This window comes from Camelus dromedarius, chromosome 22, assembly GCF_036321535.1.
Source record: "Camelus dromedarius isolate mCamDro1 chromosome 22, mCamDro1.pat, whole genome shotgun sequence".
NCBI classification, from domain to species: Eukaryota; Metazoa; Chordata; class Mammalia; order Artiodactyla; family Camelidae; genus Camelus; species Camelus dromedarius.
Genome location: NC_087457.1, coordinates 587,598 through 607,896, shown reverse-complemented (window position 1 = coordinate 607,896; position 20,299 = coordinate 587,598). Strand labels below are relative to the sequence as shown.

Sequence of the window (20,299 nt, the reverse complement as noted above, 5' to 3'; positions counted from 1 at the left end):
TCAGAATCAATTGTGGCGATGTTTTGTGCTGATTTCTTTGAGTTCTGTCAACCAAGCATCTGCTGTGCACTCTTCTAACACTCAGCGCATCGCTTTCAATCCCATGCATTCTGTCCGCTTGAGAGTGTGCTTCCAAGTAAAACAGGGTTTCACCTTTGCTTCTCCATCAACAGAGATCAGGTCCTGCACTGATTTCCATTCTATAATTTGACTTCTCCCACTTCCATGAATTCTGAGGCCTCATTCTGTTTTTGGATGTAAGAGATCACTCTTTGGCAAGTTCGTGGACCATGGGCTGGGTGAGTGGATGTTTATCTTGCTGTGTAGATGGGAGCGAGTGTGCATATTTTGCACTGGTACCCTGACAACTGGGCATCGATAAATCAACACTTTCCATATATAACTCACAGAAATGTTATTCTTGATATCTCTTTTTGCTATACGGCCATGGTGGGAGGGTTTGTCCGAAGACTCCAGTTTTGACATTGTGTTGATACCTCACTTGCGGTCTTTCAAAAAGTTAGTAGAATTGATTTACATACTTGGGGATTTACATGAATATAAAGATAGATTTTGAAACATACTAAATCTGCCTACAGGTCAGACTTGGCAAGTTAAGGTATCATTTTTTCAGCTCTAAGGGAAAAGAAGACAGATAGAATGAAAAAAGCAGTCCAAAATAATGAAGGGGACAAGTCAATGGTTAAATGTTGATGCCTCCAACAAAAACAGGAAGAATGAAATAAATGTTGGTCCCATGAAAAACCCCCCACAAAATGTTTCCCATTTGCATGTATTGCCCGTTCCTCCCAGTGACTCACACTGGCCAATGTTGTCATTTCAAGTGGTAACATTTCTCTGTAGGAAGACAGAAGGTGACCCAAACCACATATTTATATATAGGCTTGGATCCAAAAGTACCTAGAGGCATTATAGCTATGAGAAAACTGCTGCAGCTTTGATAGGCTATTGAGAACCAGGTGCCCTATTATCAACGGTGAGAACGCTTAATCTTCCGATCATGTTGGGTAAAGTAATTAAACACAACCATGTTTGCACCCACATGATACACTGCACCAGGGGCTTCAGTGAAGGAAAAGACTATCAACATATCATGTGTCCTTACATGTCTATGGCGACTTTTACACTTCAGTTCACTAACTGACTTATACTAGTTACCTATACTGTATTGAAAAACTGAGGACACATACATATACAAGTTCAGTTAAAGATTTCCCTCACTTACCACACTCACTTCACCAAAAAGAAGATGTAACCCTAATATTTCCTGAATCTAGGGGAAGCTCATCATTTCTTTGTGTGAGTTAATATTCAATTCCTATCTATTTTAGTTTGGAGTATTTGAACATTGAGGTGTACAGTGTTGTGCACAGAGAGTAAAGTTGGAGGAACACTGATTCTAGGAGGGGCTTGCTATACTCCTACTGGCTTCAATGCATCTCAGGTGCTGATCCTCTGAAATGGATGGCTGAGTGTAGGGGAGGGAAGAGCAAGTGCTTGATAGCTAGGACCAACCCTGGGAAAAGGCTTAACAGGGATTCATGCTCTGAGGTCTGAGTGATTTGTAAATGCCCCTTGGGACGTGTGGATTCTCATGACCTCTTAAAAGAACAAGAGGCATTTTATCAACTCTCCCATCTCTTCTCTATTAGACGTCAGGATTCTTGGACCAGTTTTTGTAGCAGAGAATTGAGTATCTTCCACAAGTGCACGTTGACCCTCCACAGGTTTCTGCCAGTATCAGCGAGGCTCAATATGTCTCATGAATGTCTTTCAAGCCTGGTATTCTCTACAGAAGTCTGCATGCCAGTATTCTCCATTGTAGCAGAAGAACACTCATCAATGTGTTCACATCTCTCCTCAATCCGTGCACTCATCCTTCTGACAGCTTTTCTTCGTGTCTCCCATAAAGTCAACTTCTGCAGGACTGGGCAAGTCTGAAAGTCCCTCGGAGCGTCACCAGTAAGCTGATGACAGGCAGATCTTCCACTGTCTGCCGTTTCAGTTTCTAGAAACTGACCAGTGATCTCAGGTCATTGGGCAGCATCAGTATCTCGAAATTACACAGCTTCCTGAAAAATAGACCTAAGCCAAGCTCCACATAGGGCGGCAGCCCCTCCATGACACTGATCCACCCACAGAGCTCTTCCCAGCTAACTTGGATCCACCAGCTACACCAAGACTCGTGGAACACACTGACATTCCACCTGGCATCCAACAGGTAACTGCCATCCCCAAAGTTTGCTGCATCTTGTCAGTGTTGCGGGAGGGACTGCATCAGAAGAGAGTTTCCTAAGGTAAATGTGATTCTCTCCATTAGCATCCCATGGTCCTGTTTTTCCTACACTCTTTCCTTTAGTTCAGATCTCTAAACTCAGTGCAAACGGAGGAAAGTGTGTCAATTTTAAGTACTTTATTTTACCCTACTTTAACCTTTCTAACAGTTAACACTACAAAAAGAACCACTATAGGAATCATATGTTTGTGTAATATCCAGTCACCCAGAATACATATCCATCTGTTGATTTTCTGCTTAAAGTCCCACAATATCACAACATGGATCCATTTGTTTCTTGGGGGCTGAAATTCCTTGAAATGAAACCAATCCCAAAGTACACTTTACTGCCTGTCTCTTTTATTCTTAGTACTGTTTTGTAGAGCTACTTTTTTTGTTATAAGCGTATGCCAATTATTTTCTACGTAGGTTTGAATATGCCATTCATTCATTCTGTTGGAAAACTTGTAAGTCTATATCAAGGAATATGAATCCAATTAATTCAAAATGGGCATTTGGGTTAGGTCACGATGTGTTCTTATGAATCAATATGTATGAATATTAATGCACGCATCTCTTTTCTGAAAACAAGGGTGTTGTGTACATGCAAGCAGTGAAACTGAGTCGATGCGTACTGAATGATACTTGACATCACTTTGCGTACTTTCTTTTGAATTATCATGGTTCCTTTGGATATATGTCAGCCAACCGTACTCTTTCGCTGTTTATTTGTTTGTTTGATTGTTTGTTTGCTTCTTCTTTTTTTTTGCACACATATTAGGTCATGCGTCTCTCCCTTTCCTTCAATCAGAGAGCCATATAAGCTGGTTCACTTAGTATAGTGCTGAAAATCACCTATGTTTTCCTCCTTCCCTCTCCCATCTTTAGTGTTTTGATGTCCTCCTAGCCTTCTTCTTGTTTATTCTCTGCAACTCATTGCTCTTCTTGCATTTCCAATGATGGTTTTCTTATTTCCATTGCATCTTGCTTCTTTGGTATTCAGGGTAGAATTCTCAATCTTTCTTTTAGGATAAGTTTCCAACTGCTGAATTATTTTAAGTTTTGCTAGGCTATGAAATTCTCTAGCTCTGCCATTATTAGAAATGGCGGTCTTGTGCCATAGTCTACCTTAGATTGCAGCTTTTTCTCATTCAGGATTTTGTCTAAGTCCTGGCACTCCTTCCTGTCCTTCAAAATATCTGCCGAGTTATAAGATAAACCTGTCTTAAGGTTCTGTTGTGACTTAGTTGTGTTCCTCTAGGTGCATTGAAAATCACTGGGACGATCATGAACTTTGATGATTTGAATGATAATACAGCTGCTTTTCGGTCTATTGGGATTCCGCATAATTTGGATGCTGTTTGCTTTCTGGTTTCTTGTAGACGATTGTTTCTTGGCTTTCAGAAAGTTTCAGTCTGATTTTTCTCCAACTACCTTTTCAGACTTTTTTTTTTTTAATCTTGCTTTTCCCTTTGGTTCTCATATGAATCCTATTCTTTCATGCTTTGTCTTACCCCAGGATTCAACAGCAATATTTGTATTGGTTTTCACTTGCTTTTCTATGTCATCTTCTGATCAATGGATTTCAGTTCCCCTGTGTTCACATTGATTCACGAGTCCCTCTACATTATCTAGACTGCTTAGGACTGACTTTAGCCCTGCTATTATCTCATCCATTGAGTTTCCTGATTTTACTTTACTCGTCTTTAGAGGGTCTCTTCCCTTTTCTGGAATTCTGCCTTTTGTGATTCTGAGACACTGTTGTACTTCTGTGTTTCCCTCACCTTCATTTTCAATAATTGTTCTGATAGTTTTTCACAGTCTAGTTGTTTGAAAGCTTTTCTTTGGGCCTTCAATCCCTTTGGAACTGAAAATGGTACTTCCTGTTTCTTTTACTATACTTCTTTATCCCTATTGGTCAAGTAATATCAGGTATATAATGTAGAATTATAGGGCTTCTTAAGTGTAAGTTTAGTCTGTTCTGTACTCAATTTCATGATATTTGTGTGAGGACAATTTTTCCTATACATTGATGCCATGTCATTTTCCTGTGTGTGTTGTCATGTATATCTCTAATTGCTGGTGATGCCTTTGTTGTGATGAACACACCATACTCTTCTCGTTTAGTATAATGTCATTTTTACTACTCTTATATCACTGTTCTGAAAGTGCGCAGGACCCTTCCTCCTGTGGAAATGAAGCATGTCAAGGATTTGAGCTTTGCAGGCTCTTTAATGTCATTTTTTTGTTTCAAAAACAACATCGTGACAGGGAGCTTGTCCTTCCTATTTCCATGGGAATTTCCCAATGTAATGAGTTCTTTCCAGAGCTTCTCTGTCTACAGAAAAAACTGTGGAAACATATCTAAGGATGTCATGCATCAGGGCCTGCTGCCATTTTCACGCAGCCCCAGCTAGGTGTCCTCGGTGCCGTAAACTTTCAGTGCCATTCAAAATGTAGCATCTGCATTTGGGAGATAATGATGAAGGAAATGCTTCATCTACACACGCTGTGGACCTAGACCACTGTTCTTTGTTCTCTCATCCTTGTGGCTTGGGACCACAAATGCAACCACAGAACTGTGCCGCATAATCTGCCTCATACCAAAAGTAATCTCAGTCCAGGCTATGAATGTAGCAGACCCTAAGCCTTTGGAAAATGATTTCAACCACAAGGCCCCCTGGATCACTCAGACCATATGCATGATGTCTCTGATTGAGCCCCACATGTGCTCTATTGGCAAAATGCCAAGTTGGTCCCTGGGCTTACAGATGAAGTGTATGTGGCCATGGGACATTTTGAGAAACTCAACCACATGCGCCAGGTTTGTAGCTTTCTCATTGGTGTCCCAAGTCAGCTTCCATTCTGGATAGGGTGAACCACAATCCACAATACACTCCAGATCCCTGAGGTTTAGCATGTGCCACCACCCATTGCCCTATTTCTCATTGTTTGCAGCCATTGCGAGCCCAAATATGGCAGCACCGATCTTGGTCTCAGAATCAATTGTGGCGATGTTTTGTGCTGATTTCTTTGAGTTCTGTCAGCCAAGCATCTGCTGTGCACTCTTCTAACACTGAGCACATCGCTTTCAATCCCATGCATTCTGTCCGCTTGAGAGTGTGCTTCCAAGTAAAACAGGGATTCACCTTTGCTTCTCCATTAACAGAGGTCAGGTCCTGCACTGATTTCCTTTCTCTAATTTGATTTCTCCCACTTCCATGTATTCTGAGGCCTCATTCTGTCTTTGGAAATTAGAGACCACTGTTCGGCTAGTGTCGTGGACCACGGGCTGGGTGAGTGGATGTTTATCTTGCTGTGTATATGGGAGTGAGTGAGCATAGGTTGCACTGGTACCCTGACAACTGGGCATCGATAAATCAACACTTTCCATATATAACTCACAGTAATGTGATTCTTGTTTATCTCCATTTTCTATACAGCCATGGTTGGAGGGTTTGTCCGAAGACTACAATTTTGAAATTGTGTTGATACCTCAGTTGCAGTCTTTCAAAAAGTTAATAGAATTGATTTACATTTTTGGGGATTTATATGAATATGAAGATAGATTTTGAAACATACTAAATCTGCCTAGAAGCCAGACGTCACATTGAGGTACCGTTTTGTCAGCTATAAGGGAAAAGAAGACAGAATGTAAAAAAGCAGTCCAAAATGATGAAGGGGACAGTTCAACTGTTAGATGTTGATGCCTCCAACACGAATAGGAAACATGAATTAAATATCGGTCCCATGAAATAACCCCCACAAAATGTTTCCCATTTGTATGTGTTGCCCTTTTCACCCAGTGAATTTTACTGGCCAATGTTGTGAATTCTATGGGTAACATTTCACTGTAGGAAGACACAAGGTAAACCAAACTACTTATTTATATATACACTTGGATTCAAAAGCAACTACAGGCATTAAAAGTATGAGAAAACTGCTGCAGCTTTGATAGGCTATTGAGAACCAGGTGCCCTTTTATCAAAGATGAGAACGCTTAATCTTCCAATCATGTTGGGTAAAGTAATTAAACACAACCATGTCTGCACCCACATGATATACTGCACCAGGGGCTTCAGTGAAGGAAAAGACTATCAACATATCATGTGTCCTTACATGTCTATGGCGACTTTTAAACTTCAGTTCACTAACTGACTTATACTAGTTACCTATACTGTATTGAAAAACTGAGGACACATACATATACAAGTTTAGTTAAAGATTCCCCTCACTTACCACACTCACTTCATCCCAAAGAAGATATAACCCCAGCATTTGCTGAATCTAGGGGAAGGTCATCATTTCTTTGTGTGAGTTAATATTCAATTCCTACCTATTTTAGTCGGGAGTATTTGACCATTGAGGAGTATAGTGTTGTGCATGGAGAGTAAAGTTGAAGGAACACTGATTCTAGGAGGGGCTTGCTATACTCCTACTGGCTTCAATGCATCTCAGGTGCTGATCCTCTGAAATGGATGGCTGAGTGTAGGGGAGGGAAGAGCAAGTGCTTGATAGCTAGGACCAACCCTGGGAAAAGGCTTACCAGGGATTCATGCCCTGAGGTCTGAGTGATTTATAAATGCCCCTTGGGACGTGTGGATTCTCATGACCTCTTGAACAAGAGGCGTTTTATCATCTCTGCCATCTCTTCTCTATTAGACTTCAGGATTCTTGGACCAGTTCTTGTAGCAGATAATTGAGTACCTTCCACAATTGCACATTGACCCTCCACAGGTTTCTGTCAGTACCAGCAAGGCTCAATATTTCTCATGAATGTCTTTCAAGCCTGGTATTCTCTACAGAAGTCTGCATGCCAGTATTCTCCATTGTAGCAGAACAACACTCATCAATGTGTTCGCATCTCTCCTCAATCCGTGCACTCATCCTTCTGACAGCTTCTCTTGGTGTCTCCCATAAAGTCGACTTCTACAGGACTGGGCAATTCTGAAAGCCCCTCGGAGCGTCACCAGTAAGCTGATGACAGGCAGATCTTCCACTCTCTGCCCTTTCAATTTCTAGAAACTGACCAGTGATCTCAGGTCTTTGGGCAGCATCTGTATCTCGAAATTACACAGCTTCCTGAAAAATAGACCTAAGCCAAGCTCCACATAGGGCGGCAGCCCCTCCATGACCCTGATCCTCTCACAGAGCTCTGCCCAGTTAACTTGGATCCACCAGCTACACCAAGACTCACAGAACACACCGACATTCCACCTGGAATCAAAGCGGTACCTGCAATCCACAATATTTGCTGCATCTTGTCATTGTTGGGGGAGGGGCTGCATCAGACGAGAGGTTCCTAAGTTAAAAGTGATTCTCTCCATTAGCATCCCATGGTCCTTTTTTTCCTACCCTCTTTGCTTTAGTTCAGATGTCTATACACAGTACAAGCCAAGGGAAGTGTGTCCATGTTGTTTATGTTTCCACACGTCTTTGACCTTTCTAAAAGTTAACAGTTCACAAAGACCCCACTATAGGGATCTTAAGTTTGTGTAATAGCCATTCACCCAGAATACATATCTGTCTCTTGCTTTTTGGCTGAAACACCCACACTCTCAGATCATGGATTCATTTGATTCATGGGGGCTGAAATTCCTAGAAATGAAGCCCATCCTAATGTACACTTTAATGTTTGTGTCTTTTGCTCTTAGTACAGTTTTGTATAGCTACTTTTCTTTGTTATAGGCGTATGCCATTTATTCTTATGTAGGGTTGAATAGGCCATAGATTCATCCTGTTGGAATTCTAGTAAATCTATATAATGGAATACGAATCAATGTTATTCAAAATAGGCATTTGGTTTAGGTCACGATATGCTCTAATGAATCAACATTTTTGAATATTAATGCACGCATCTGTTTTCTGAATACAAGTGTTTTGAGTACATGCCAGCAGCGATAATGTATCGATGCGTGCTGAATGATTCTTGACACCCGTTTGAGTATTTTCTTTTGAATTATCATGGTTTCTTTGGGTATATGTCAGCCAACCATACTATTTGGTGTTTGTTTGTTTGTTTGATTTTTTGTTTGTTTGCTTGTTCTTTTTTTTTGCAAACACATTAGGCCATGCATCTCTCCGTTTGCAGCAAACAGAGAGTCATATAAGCTGATTAACTTTGTATAGTGCTGAAAATCACCTATGTTTACCTGCTTCCCTCTCCCATCTTTAGGGTTTTAATGTCCTCCTTGCCTTCTTCTTGTTAATTCTCTGCAACTCTTTGCTCTTCTTGCATTTCCAATGATGGTTTTCTTATTTCAATTTCATTTTGCTACTTTTCTATTAAGGATAGAATTTTCAATCTTCGTTTAATGATAAGGTTCGAGCTGCTGAATTCTTTTATGTTTTGCCGGTCTATGAAATTTTCTAGATCTGCCGTTATCAGAAATGGCAGTCTTGTGGCATAGGCTACCCTAGAATGCAGATTTTTCTCATTCAGGTTTTGTTCTATGTCCTGGCACTCCTTCCTGTCCCGCAATATTTCTGTCGAGGTATAAGCTGAAACTCCTCTGGTCTTTCTGTTGTAACTAAGTTGCTTTCCTCTAGGTGCATTTAAAATCACTGGGTTGATTTTGAAATTTGATGATTTGAATAATATAGCTGCTTGTAGGTCTATAGGGATTCCACATAATTTGGATGCTGTTTGCTCCTGGTTTCGTATAGATGATTGTTTCTTGGCTTTCAGCAAATTTCAGTCAGATTTTTCTCCAAATATCTTTTCAGAGTTTTTTTTTTTTTATACCCAGCTTTTCCTTCTGAGACTCTTATGAATCCTAGTCTTTCATGATTTGTCTTACCCCAGGATTCAACAGCAATATTTGCATTGGTTCACACTAGCTTTTCTGTGTCATCTTCTGATAGAGGGATTTCTGTTCCCCTTTGTTCACAGACATTCACGAGTCGCTCTGCATTATCTAGACTGCTCAGGACTGACTTTTAACCTGCTATTATCTTATACATTGAGTTTACTTATTTTATTTGGCTCATCTTAGAGGTTCTCTTCCCCTTTTCTGATATTCTGCCTTTTGTGATTCTGAGACACTGTTGTTCTTTATTGTTTCTCTCACCTCCGTTTTCAATAATTTCTCTAGTAATGTTTCAAAATCTAGTTGTTTGAAAGCTTTTTTTTTGGCCTTCAATCTCTTTGGAACTGAAATTGTTACTTCCTGTTTCTTTTACTATATCTTTATCTCTATTGGTCAAGTACTATCAGGTATCTAATGCAGACTTGTAAGGCTTGGTTAAGTGAAACTTTTAGTCTATTTGGTGTACCCAATCCCATGATATTTCCCTGAAGACAAATTTTCCTTGACATTGAAGCCATTTCGTCTTCCTGTGTGTGTTGTCTGGTATACCTCTATTTACTGGTGATACCTTTGTTGTGATGAACACACCATACGTGCATCATTTAGAATAATCTCCTTTTATTATGCTTATGTCACTTTTCTGAAAGTGCACAGGACCCTTCCTCTTGTGGAAATGGAGCATCTAAATGTTTTCAGCTCTGTAGGCTGTTGTATGTCATTTTGGAGTGTTTTCAAAACAGAATATTGTTAGTGCACTTGTCCTTTCTAGTTCTATGGGAATGCCCCAATTTTACCAGTTCTTCCCAGAGCTTCTCTGTCTACAGAAAAACCTGTGGAAACATATCTAAGGATGTCATGCATCAGGGCCTGCTGCCATTATCCCACAGCCCCACCAAGTTGTCCTCGGTGCTGTACAATTTCAGTACTATCCAAAATGTAGCATCTGCATTTCGGAGGTAATGGTGAATGAAATGCTTCATCTTCTCATGCTGCGGACCTAGACAACTAATCTTTGTTCTCTCATCCTTGTGGCTTGGGACCACGAAGGCAAACAAAGCAATGTCCCGCATCCTCTGCCTCATACCAAAACTTAATCCCATTCCAGGCTAGGAAACTAGCTGATCCTAACACTTTGCAATCTGATTTCAACCCCAAGGACCCCTGGATCCCTCAGACCAGATGCATGATTTCTCTAATTGAGCCCCACTTGTGCTCTATTGGCAAAATGTCAAATTGTTCCCTTGGCCTGCAGATGCAGTGAATGTGGCCATAGGACATTTTGATAAACTCAACTTTGCACGCAGGGTGGTTGCTTTCACATTGGGGTCCAAGGTCAGTTTCCTCTCTTGGTAGGGCAAACCACAGTCCACAACACACTCCAGATCCCTGAGACACAGCGTGTGACATCATCTGTAGCCCTATACCTCATTTTCCACAGCCAATGCTAGCTCAAATTTGGCAGCTCGGATCTTGGTCTCAGAATCAATTGTGGGGATATTTTGTGCTGATTTCCTTGAGTTCTGTCAGCCAATTATTTGCTGTGCACTCTTCTAACACTCAGCGCATCACTTTCAATCCCATGTGTCCTTTCCACTTGAGATTGTGTGTCCAAGTAAAACAGAGTTTCACCTTTGCTTCTCCATCACCAGACGTCAGGTACTGCACTGATTTCCATTCTCTATTTTGCCTTCTCCTCCTCCCAGGTTTTCTGAGGCCTCATACTCTCTTGGTACTAAGGGACCACTCTTCAGCATGTGTCCTGAACCAAGGGCTTCGTGAGTGGATGTTTATCTTGCTGTGTACATGGGAACGAGTGAGCATAGTTGGCACTGGTACCCTGCCAACTGGGCATCGAGAAATCAACACATTCCATATATAACTCACAGAAATGTGATTCTTGCTTATCTCTGTTTTCTATATAGCCATGGTGGGAGGATTTGTCTGAAGACTAGTTTTGACATTGTGTTAATACCTCAGTTGCAGTCTTTCAAAAGGTTAATAGAATTGATTTACATATATTGGGATTTATATGGAAATGAAGTTAGATTTTGAAACATACTAAATCTAATTACAAGCCAGACTTGTGAAGTTCTTTTACAAATTTGTCAGGTCTAAGGGAAAAATAGACAGATAGAATGTACAGTAGCAGTCCAAAATGATGAAGGGGACAGGTCAAATCTTTACTGTTGATACCTACAACACCAACAGGAACCATGAAATAACTATTGGAACCATGAAATAACCCCCATCCTGGGTTTCCCTTCTGCATGTGCTGCACTTTCCTCCCAATGACACATACTGGCCAGTGTTGTCATTTCAAGGGGAAACATTTCTCTCTAGGGAAACCCAATTAAACTAAAACACCATATTTATATGTATTCTTGGTTCCAAAACTCCTAGAGGCATTATAGCTATGAGAAAACTGCTGCAGTTTTGCTCTGCTATTAAGAACCAGGTGCTCTTCTATCAACCATGAGAACAATCGGTTGATCATGTTGGGTAAAGCAGTTTAACCCAACAAATTATGCACCAACATGATATACTGCACCTGGGGCTTCAATGAAGTGAAAAGATGGTCCACATATCATGTGTCCATACATGTCTATGGCGACTTTTACAGTTCACTTCACTAACTGACTTATAACTGTTACCTATACTGTCTAGAAAAACTGAGGCCTAATATATATCAAGTTCAGTCAAAGATTCCCCTCACTTACCACACTCCCTTCACCCCAAGGTAGAAGTAACCCCAGCATTTGCTGAAACTAGGCTAAGTTCATCATTTCTTTGTGTGAGCTATGTATTCTATTCCTATCTATTATAGCTGACAGTATTTGAACTTTGAGGATTTAAGTGTTGTGCACAAAGTGTGAAGTTGAAGGAACACTGTATGTAGGATTGGCTTGCTTTTCTCCTACTGGCTTCATTGCAGCTCAAGTGCTGATCCTTTGAAATGGATGCCTGAGTGGAGGGGAGGAAAGAGCAATTTCTTGATATCTAGGCCCAACCCTGGGGAAAGCTTACCAGGGCCTCATGCTCTGTGGTCTGTGTGATTTTTAAATGCCCCTTGGGACGTGTGGATTCTCACAAACCCTTCCAAGAACATGAGCGGTTTTATCATCACTGCCATTTCTTCTCTTTTAGACGTCAGGAATCTTGGACCACTTCTTGGAGCAGAGAATTGAGTACCTTCCTCAAGTAAACGTTGACCCTCCACAGGTTTCTGCTAGTATCAGTGAGGCTCAACATGACTCATGAAAGTCTTTCAAGCCTGGTATTCTCTAAAGAAGTCTCCATGCCAGTATTCTCCATTGTAGCAGAACAACTCTCATCAATGTGTTCACATCTCTCTTCAATCTGTGCAGCCAGGTTTTCTGCCAGCTTCTCTTCGAGTCTCCAATAAAGTCGACTTCTACAGCACTGGGCAAGTCTGAAAGTACCTCACAGCCTCACCAGTATGCTGATGATGGGCAGATCTTCCACAGTCTGTCCTTTCAGTTTCTTGAAACTGACCCATGATCTCAGGCCATTGGGAAGCAGCAGTATCTCGAACTTACAAATCTTTCCAAAAATTAGACCTAAGCCAAGCTCCACAGAGGGTGGCAGTCCCTTCATGACACTGATCCACCCACAGAGCTCTGTCCAGTTAACTTGGATCCACCAGCCACAACAAGCCTGGTTGAACACACCAATATTCCATCTGGAAAGCAACCGGTAACTGCCATCCCCAATATTTGCTGCATCTTTCCAGTGTTGGGGGAGGGGCTGCATCAGACGAGAGATTCCTAAGATAAAAGTGATTCTCTCCAATAGCGTCCCATGGTCCTTTTTTTCCTACCCTCTTTCCTTTAGTTCAGAACTCTATACACAGTACAAAATAGGGAAGTGTGTTCATGTTAATTTTATGGTTCCACACATCTTTAACTTTTCTCACAGTTAAAAGTACAAAAAGACCCCACTATAGGAATCTTATTTTTGTGTAATAGCCTTTCACCCAGAATACATATCCGTCTGTTGCTTTTCGGCTGAAACACCCACACTCCCAGAAAATGGATCCATTTGATTCATGGGGGCTGAAATTCCTAGAAATTAATCCAATCACAATGTACACTTTACTGTCTGTCTCTTTTGCTCTTAGTGCAGTTTTGTAGAGCTACTTGTCTTTGTTAAAGGCATATGCCATTTATTCTCTAAATAGGGTCGAATAGGTCATTCATTCTTTCAATTGGAAGACTAGTAAATCTATATCATGGAATACGAATTGATTTTATTCAAAATAGGCATTTGGTTTAGGTCACGATGTCCTCTTATGAATGAATATTTTTGAATATTATTGCACGCATCTGTTTTCTGAATACAAGTTTGTTGAGTACATGTAAGCAGCAATACTGCATCGATGCGTGCTGAAAGCTCTTTGACATCCCTTTGAGTATTTTCTTTTGAATCATCATAGTTCTTTGGATATATATCATCCAACTGTACTGTTTTGGTGTTTGTTTGATTGTCTGTTTGCTTGTTCTTTGTTTTGCAAACACATTAGGCCATGCATCTCTCCGTTTGCTTCAAACAGAGGGTCATATAAGCTTATTCACTTAGTATAGTGCTGAAACTCACCAATGTTTTCCTGCTACCCTATCCCATCTTTAGGGTTTTGATGTCCTCCTTGCCTTCTTTTTGTTTATTCTCTGCAAGTCATAGCTCTTCTTGCATTTCCAATAACGGTTTTCTTATTTCCATTTCGTCTTGCTTCTTTTCTATTCAGGGTAGAAATCTCAATCTTTCTTTTAGGATAAAGTTAGAACTGCTGAATTGTTTTAAGTTTTGCTGGTCTGTGAATTTCTCTACTTCTGCCATTATTTTAAAGGGTGGTCTTGTGGCATAGGCTACGCTAGTTTGCAGCTTTTTCTCATTCAGGATTTGGTCTATTTCTTGGCACTCCTTCCTGTCCTTCAATATTTCTGTCGGGATATCAGCTGAAACCCCTCTGGAGGTTCTGTTGTGACTAAGTTGCTTTACTCTAGGTGTATTTAAAATCATTGGGTTGATCATGAACTTTGATGATTTCAATGATAATACAGCTGTTTGTAAGTCTATTGGGATTCCGCCTGCTTTGGAAGCTGTTTGCTTCCTGATTTCGTATAGATGATTGTTTCTTGGCTTTCAGCAAATTTCAGTCTGATATTTTTCGAATACATTTTCAGCCCTTTTTTTTGTTTTTTTCTTATTCTTTTATAATCTTTCTTTTTCATCTGGGAATCCTATATGTCCTAACCTTGCATTCTTTGTCTTTTCCCATGTTTCAACAGCAATGTTTGCATTGGTTTACGCTTGAATTTATATGTCATCTTTTTACTGACAGTTTTGTGTTCTCATGTCTTCTCAAACACTTTTAAGTCCCTCTTCATTATCTAGTCTGTCAATTCCTGTCTTTAGCCATGCTATTATCTCATCCACTAAATTTTCTTTTTGTTTTTAACTGTTTATTGATTCATAATCATTTTACAATTTTGTTTCAAATTCCAGTGTAGAGCACCATTTTCCTCTTATGCATGTGTATATATACATTCACTGACATTTCTCTTATTTTTAGCAAACACAAAATCTTGTATATATTTCCCTGTGCTACACAGTACAGTCTTGAGTATATTTTCTACATTTTGATATCCCAGTCCTTTCCCACCCCATTCCCCTTTGATCAGAAGTCTTTATTCTATGTCTATGAGTCTGTCTCTGTTATATATATATATATATATATTTCCACATATAAGTGATCTCATATGGTATTTTTCTTTTTCTTTCTGGTTTAATCCGCTCAGAATTGTATTCTCCAGTAACATCCATGTTGCTTCAATTGGTATTATTTTGTCAGATTTTATGTCTGAATAGTTTTCCATTTTATAAATATACCACATCTGCTTTATCCAGTCATCTGTTGATGGACGTTTAGGCTCTTCCTGTGTCTTGGCTATTGTAAATAGTTCCGCTATGAACATTGGGGTGCAAGGGTCATTTTGAAGTAGGGTTCCTTCTGTATATATGCCCAAGTGTGGTACCCTGGGTCATATGTTGTCTAATCCTAATCTTTTTAGGAATCTCCATACTGTTTTCCACAGTGGCTTCACCAAACTGCATTCTCTCCAGCAGTGTAGGAGGGTTCCCTTTTATCCACAGCCTTTCCAGCATTTGTCATTTGTGAACTTTTGAATGATGGCCATTCCGACTTGTTTGGGGTGATACCTCATTTTAGTTTTGATTTGCATTTCTCTGATAATTTGTGATATTGAGCTTTTTTTCATGTGCCTATTGATCATTTGCATGCCTTCCTTGGAGAATTGCTTATTTGGGTCTCCTATCCATTTTGGATTGGGTTGTTTGTTTTTACTCTTATTAAATTGTGTGAGATGCTTATATATTCTGGAGATCAAGCATTTGTCAATTTCATTTGCAAAAATTTTTTCCCACTCACTAGGTTGTCATTTTGTTTTACTTATGGTTTCTTTTGCTGTGCAGAAGCTTGTAAATTTTATTAGGTCCCATTTGTTTATTCTTTCATTTATGTCTATTGCTTGGGTTGACTGTTCTAGGAGAATATTTTTGAGATGTATGTCAGATAATGTTTTGCCTATATTTTCCTCTAGGAGGTTTATTGTATCATGTCATATGTTTAAGTCTTTGATTCATTTTGAGTTTATTTTTTTTGTATGATGTAAGGGAGTGTTCTAGCTTCATTGCTTTACATGCTGCTGTCCAGTTTTAACAACCCAATTTGCTGAAGAGACTCTCTTGATTCCACTGAATATTCTTGCCTCCTTTGTTGAAGATTAGTAGACCAAAATTTTGTGGGTTCATTTCAGGGCTCTCTATTCTGTTCCAATACTCCATATGTCTGTTTTTGTACCAATACCATACTATCTTGATTAGTGTAGCTCTGTAGTATTGTCTGAAGTCTCGGAGAGTTATTCCTCCAGCCTCTTTTCTTTTTCTTCAGCAATGCTTTGGCAATTCTAGGTCTTTTGTGGTTCCATATAATTTCTTATTTGAATTTAATAGATGCAGAAAAAGCATTTGATAAAATTCAATGACAATTTATGATAAAAATTCTCACCAAAGTGGGCTTATAGGGAGCATATCTCAACATGATAAAAGCTATTTATGACAAACCTACAGCCAGCATAGAACTCAATTGTGAAATGCTGAAAACCTTCCTACTAAAATCTGGGAAAAGGCAAAGTTGTCCACTCTCCCCATTTCTATTCAACATAATCTTGGAAGGCCTAGCCACTGCACTCAGGCAAGGAAAAGAAATAAAAGAGATCCAAATTGGAAAAGAAGCAGAAGGAGATAAAGATCCCTGTGCTATACAGAAGAAATTTGGTTTTTTTAATCCAGTTTTTATATATTGCGGCCCACATTTGCAAATCACAAACTCCCAAATTTATCCCTTCCCACTCGCTTTCCACCAGTAACCATAAGAATATTTACTTTGCTTGCAAGTCTGTTTCTACTTTGTAGATGAGTTCATTACTGTGTTCCTTTTCTTTCATTTCTTAGATTTCACATATAAGTGATACCATATATATTCTTTCTCTTTCTGGCTTCCTTCACTTAAGAATGATGATCTCTATATCCATCCATGTTATGATATTATTCTTTTTTATGGCTGAATAGTATTCCATTGTATAAATATAACACCGCTTCTTTATAGTGTCATATGTCAATGGACATTTAGGTTGTTTCCACATCTTGGCTATTGTATATTGTGCTGCTATGGACATTGGGGTGCATATATCTTTTCAATTTAGAGTTCCCTCTTGATATATACCCAGGAGTGGGATTGCTAGATCATATGCTTGGTGCAGCCATTATGGAAACAGTATGGATATGTCTCAAAAAACTAAAAATAGACTTACCGCTTGATCCACTCCTGGGCATATTTATTTCTGAATGATCTGAGTATAATTTATAGAAATCGTGTCTCAAATTCAGTGAGTATTTTTTAAGATATAGATTTTCTCTTATGCAATCACAATATATTTATCAAAATCAGGATACTTAATACTGATTCAGTATTATTATGTATGCCACAGTTCATATTCAAATTGTACCAGCTGTTCTAATCATGTTCTTCTTAATAATTTTTTTTTTTGGTCCAACTGCAATCCAGGTATTTGTGGGAAGGATTTCAGTTTTTCACCATTGAGTATTGTGCTGGCTGTAGGTTTGTCAAAAATAGCTTTTATTAAACAAGGTTATGTAAATTTTATTATGATTTGTTCTACTTCTGTGAAATATGTCCTGGGTAAATTGATAAGGATCACCTTAAATCTGTAGATTGCCTTGGGCATATGACCATTTCAACAATATTGATTCTTCCAATCCAGAAGCATGGGATATCTTTCCATTTTTTTTAAGTCTTATTTAATTTCCTTCATCAGTGTTTTATAGTTTTCTGTGTAGAAGTCTTTCACTGCCTTGGTTAGATTTACTCCTAGGTATTTTATTACTTTGGAGGCTATTTTAAAGGGGATTGATTCTTTACATTCTTTTTCTGTTGATTCATCATTAGTGTAAAGAAATGAAATTTATTTTTGAATGCTAATCTTGTAACCTGCTACCTTGCTGAATTCTGTGATTATTTCTAGTAGTTTTTTGGTTTTCTATATATAATATCATGTCATCTGCATATAGTGACAATTTTACCTCTTCTTTTCCAATTTGGATCCCTTTTATTTCTCTCTCTTGCCTGATTGCTGTGGCTAGGACTTTCAAGACTATGTTGAATAGGAGTGGTGATAGTGGGTAACCGTGTCTTGTTCCAGATTTTAGTGGGAAGATTTTGAGTTTTTCACCATTGAGTACTATGCTGGCTGTAGGATGTGTAGACGTAGTTTTGATTTAGCATTCCCTTTGTACAATTGCCCAGGAGTGGGATTGTTGCATCATAAGTTATTTGTATTTTTAGTCTTTTTAGGAATCTCCATACTGTTTTCCACAATGGCTGCACCAAACTGCATTGACACCGACAGTGTATTAGGGTGCCCTTTTCTCCACACCCCCTCCAGCATTTTTCATTTGTAGACTTTAGAATGATGGCCATTCTGACTAGTGTGAGATAATATCTCATTGTAGTTTTGATTTACATTTCTCTGATAATTAGTTATTTTAAGCATTTTTTCATGAGCCTATTGGGCATTTATATGTCTTCATTGGAGAATTGCTTGTTTAGGTCTTCTGCTCATTTTGGGATTGAGTTGTTTGTTTTTCTTATTAAGTCATATGAGCTGTTTATATATTCTGGAGACCAAGCCATTCAGTTTCATCTTTTGCAAATATTTTCTCCCATTCCATAGTTTGCCGATTTGTTTTGTTTATGGTTTTCTTTGCTGTGCAAAAGCTTGTAAGTTTAATTATATTCCACTTGCTTAGTTTGGCTTTTATTTCTATTGTTTGTGTAGACTGCCCTAGTAGAACATTGTTGAGATGCATGTGAGATAATGTTTTGCCTATGATTACTTCTAGGAAGTTTATTGTGTCTTGTCTTATGTTTTAGTCTTTAATCCATTTTGCATTTATTTTTGTGTATGGTGTAAGGGAGTATTCTAACTTCATTGATTTACATGCTGCTTTCCAGTTTCTCCAACACCATTTGCTGAAAAGACTCTGTTTATTCCATTGTATGTTCTTGCCACCTTTGTTGAAGATTAATTGACCAAAATTTTCTGGGTTTATTTCTGGGCTTTCTATCCTGTTCCATTGATCCATATTTCTGTTTTTGTACTAATACTATGCTGTTTTGATTACTGTAACTTGTAGAATTTTCTGAAATCTGGGAGGGTTATTTCTCCAGCCTTATTCTTTTTCTTCAGCTATGCTTTGGTAATTTTGTGTCTTTTGTGATTCCATATAAAATTTAATATGATTTGTTCTATTTCTGTGCAGTATGTCCTAGTTAACTTAATACAGGTTGCATTAAATCTGTAAATTGCCTTGGGCAGTACGAGCATTTTAACAATATTTTTCTTCCAATCCAGGTGCATGGGATATCTTTCCATTTTCTCAGGTTTTCTTTAATCTCCTTAATCAAAGTTTCATTGTCCTTCATTTATAAAACTTTCACCTCCTTGATTAAATTTATTATTAGATATTTTATTACTTTGGGTGCTATTTTAAAAGGGAATGTTTCTTTAAATTCTTTGCCTGATGATTCATTATTAGTATAAAGAAATGCAACCAATTCTTGTCCATTAACATTGTATCTGTTACCTTGCCAAATTCTTTTATTAGTTTTAGAAATTTTGTGTGAAACTTTCAAATTTTTCTGTATACAGTATCATGTCATCTGCATATAGTCACAATTTTACCTCTTCTTTTTCCTATTTGGATCCCTTTTATTTCTTTCTTCTTACCTGATTGCTGTGGCTAGGGATTCCAAGACTATATTGAATACAAGTGGTGAGAGTGACAACCTTGTCCTTTATGAAGATTACACTATATAGCACAGGAAAATATATACAAGATCTTATGGAAGCTCACAGCAAAAAACAATGTGACAATGAATATATGTATGTTCATGTACAACTGAAAAATTGTGCTCTAAACTGGAATGTGACACAACATTGTAAAATGACTATAACAATTTTAAAAAGTTTTAAAAAAGCTTTTATTATGTTGAGATGTGTTCCCTCTATAACCACTTTGGTAATGTGTTTTATCATAAATTAGTGTTGAATTTTATCAAATTATTTTTATGCATCTATTGAGATGATTGTGTGTGTGTGTGTGTGTTTTTTTTTTTCTTTCTCTTGTTGAGATGCATTACATTGATTGATTCATGTATGCTGCAGCATCCTTGTGTTCTTGGGATGAATCCAAATTGATCATGGTGTATGATCTCTTTTATGTGCTGTTGGACTCTGCTAATATTTTGTTGAGGAGTTTTGCATCTATGATCACCAGTGATATTAGTACATAATGTTGTTTTTTGGTAGTACCTTTGTTTTTGGTATCAGGCTAATGGTGGCTTCATAGAATGAGTTTGGGGGTACTCCCTCTTTTTCAGTCTACTGGAAGTGTTCAAGAAGGACTGTTATGAGTTCTCTGTATGTTTGGTCGAATTCCTCAGTGAAGCCTTCTGGTCCTGGACTTTTGTTTCTAGGTAAGGCTTTTATTTCTAATTCAATTCGATTTCTCCTGA

General features: G+C 38.6%; 2 long non-coding RNA genes across 2 annotated transcripts in view; both read left to right on the top strand.

Annotated features, from left to right (window-relative positions):
- The window catches only part of LOC135318862 (uncharacterized), a 389,897-nt gene that overhangs the window by 109,260 nt on the left and 260,338 nt on the right, over positions 1-20,299 (top strand). The window lies entirely within an intron of this gene.
- Positions 10,074-12,915, top strand: LOC135318863 (uncharacterized). The gene is made up of 2 exons (XR_010377251.1): positions 10,074-10,880; positions 12,250-12,915. It is a non-coding gene; the product is annotated as an uncharacterized LOC135318863 (long non-coding RNA).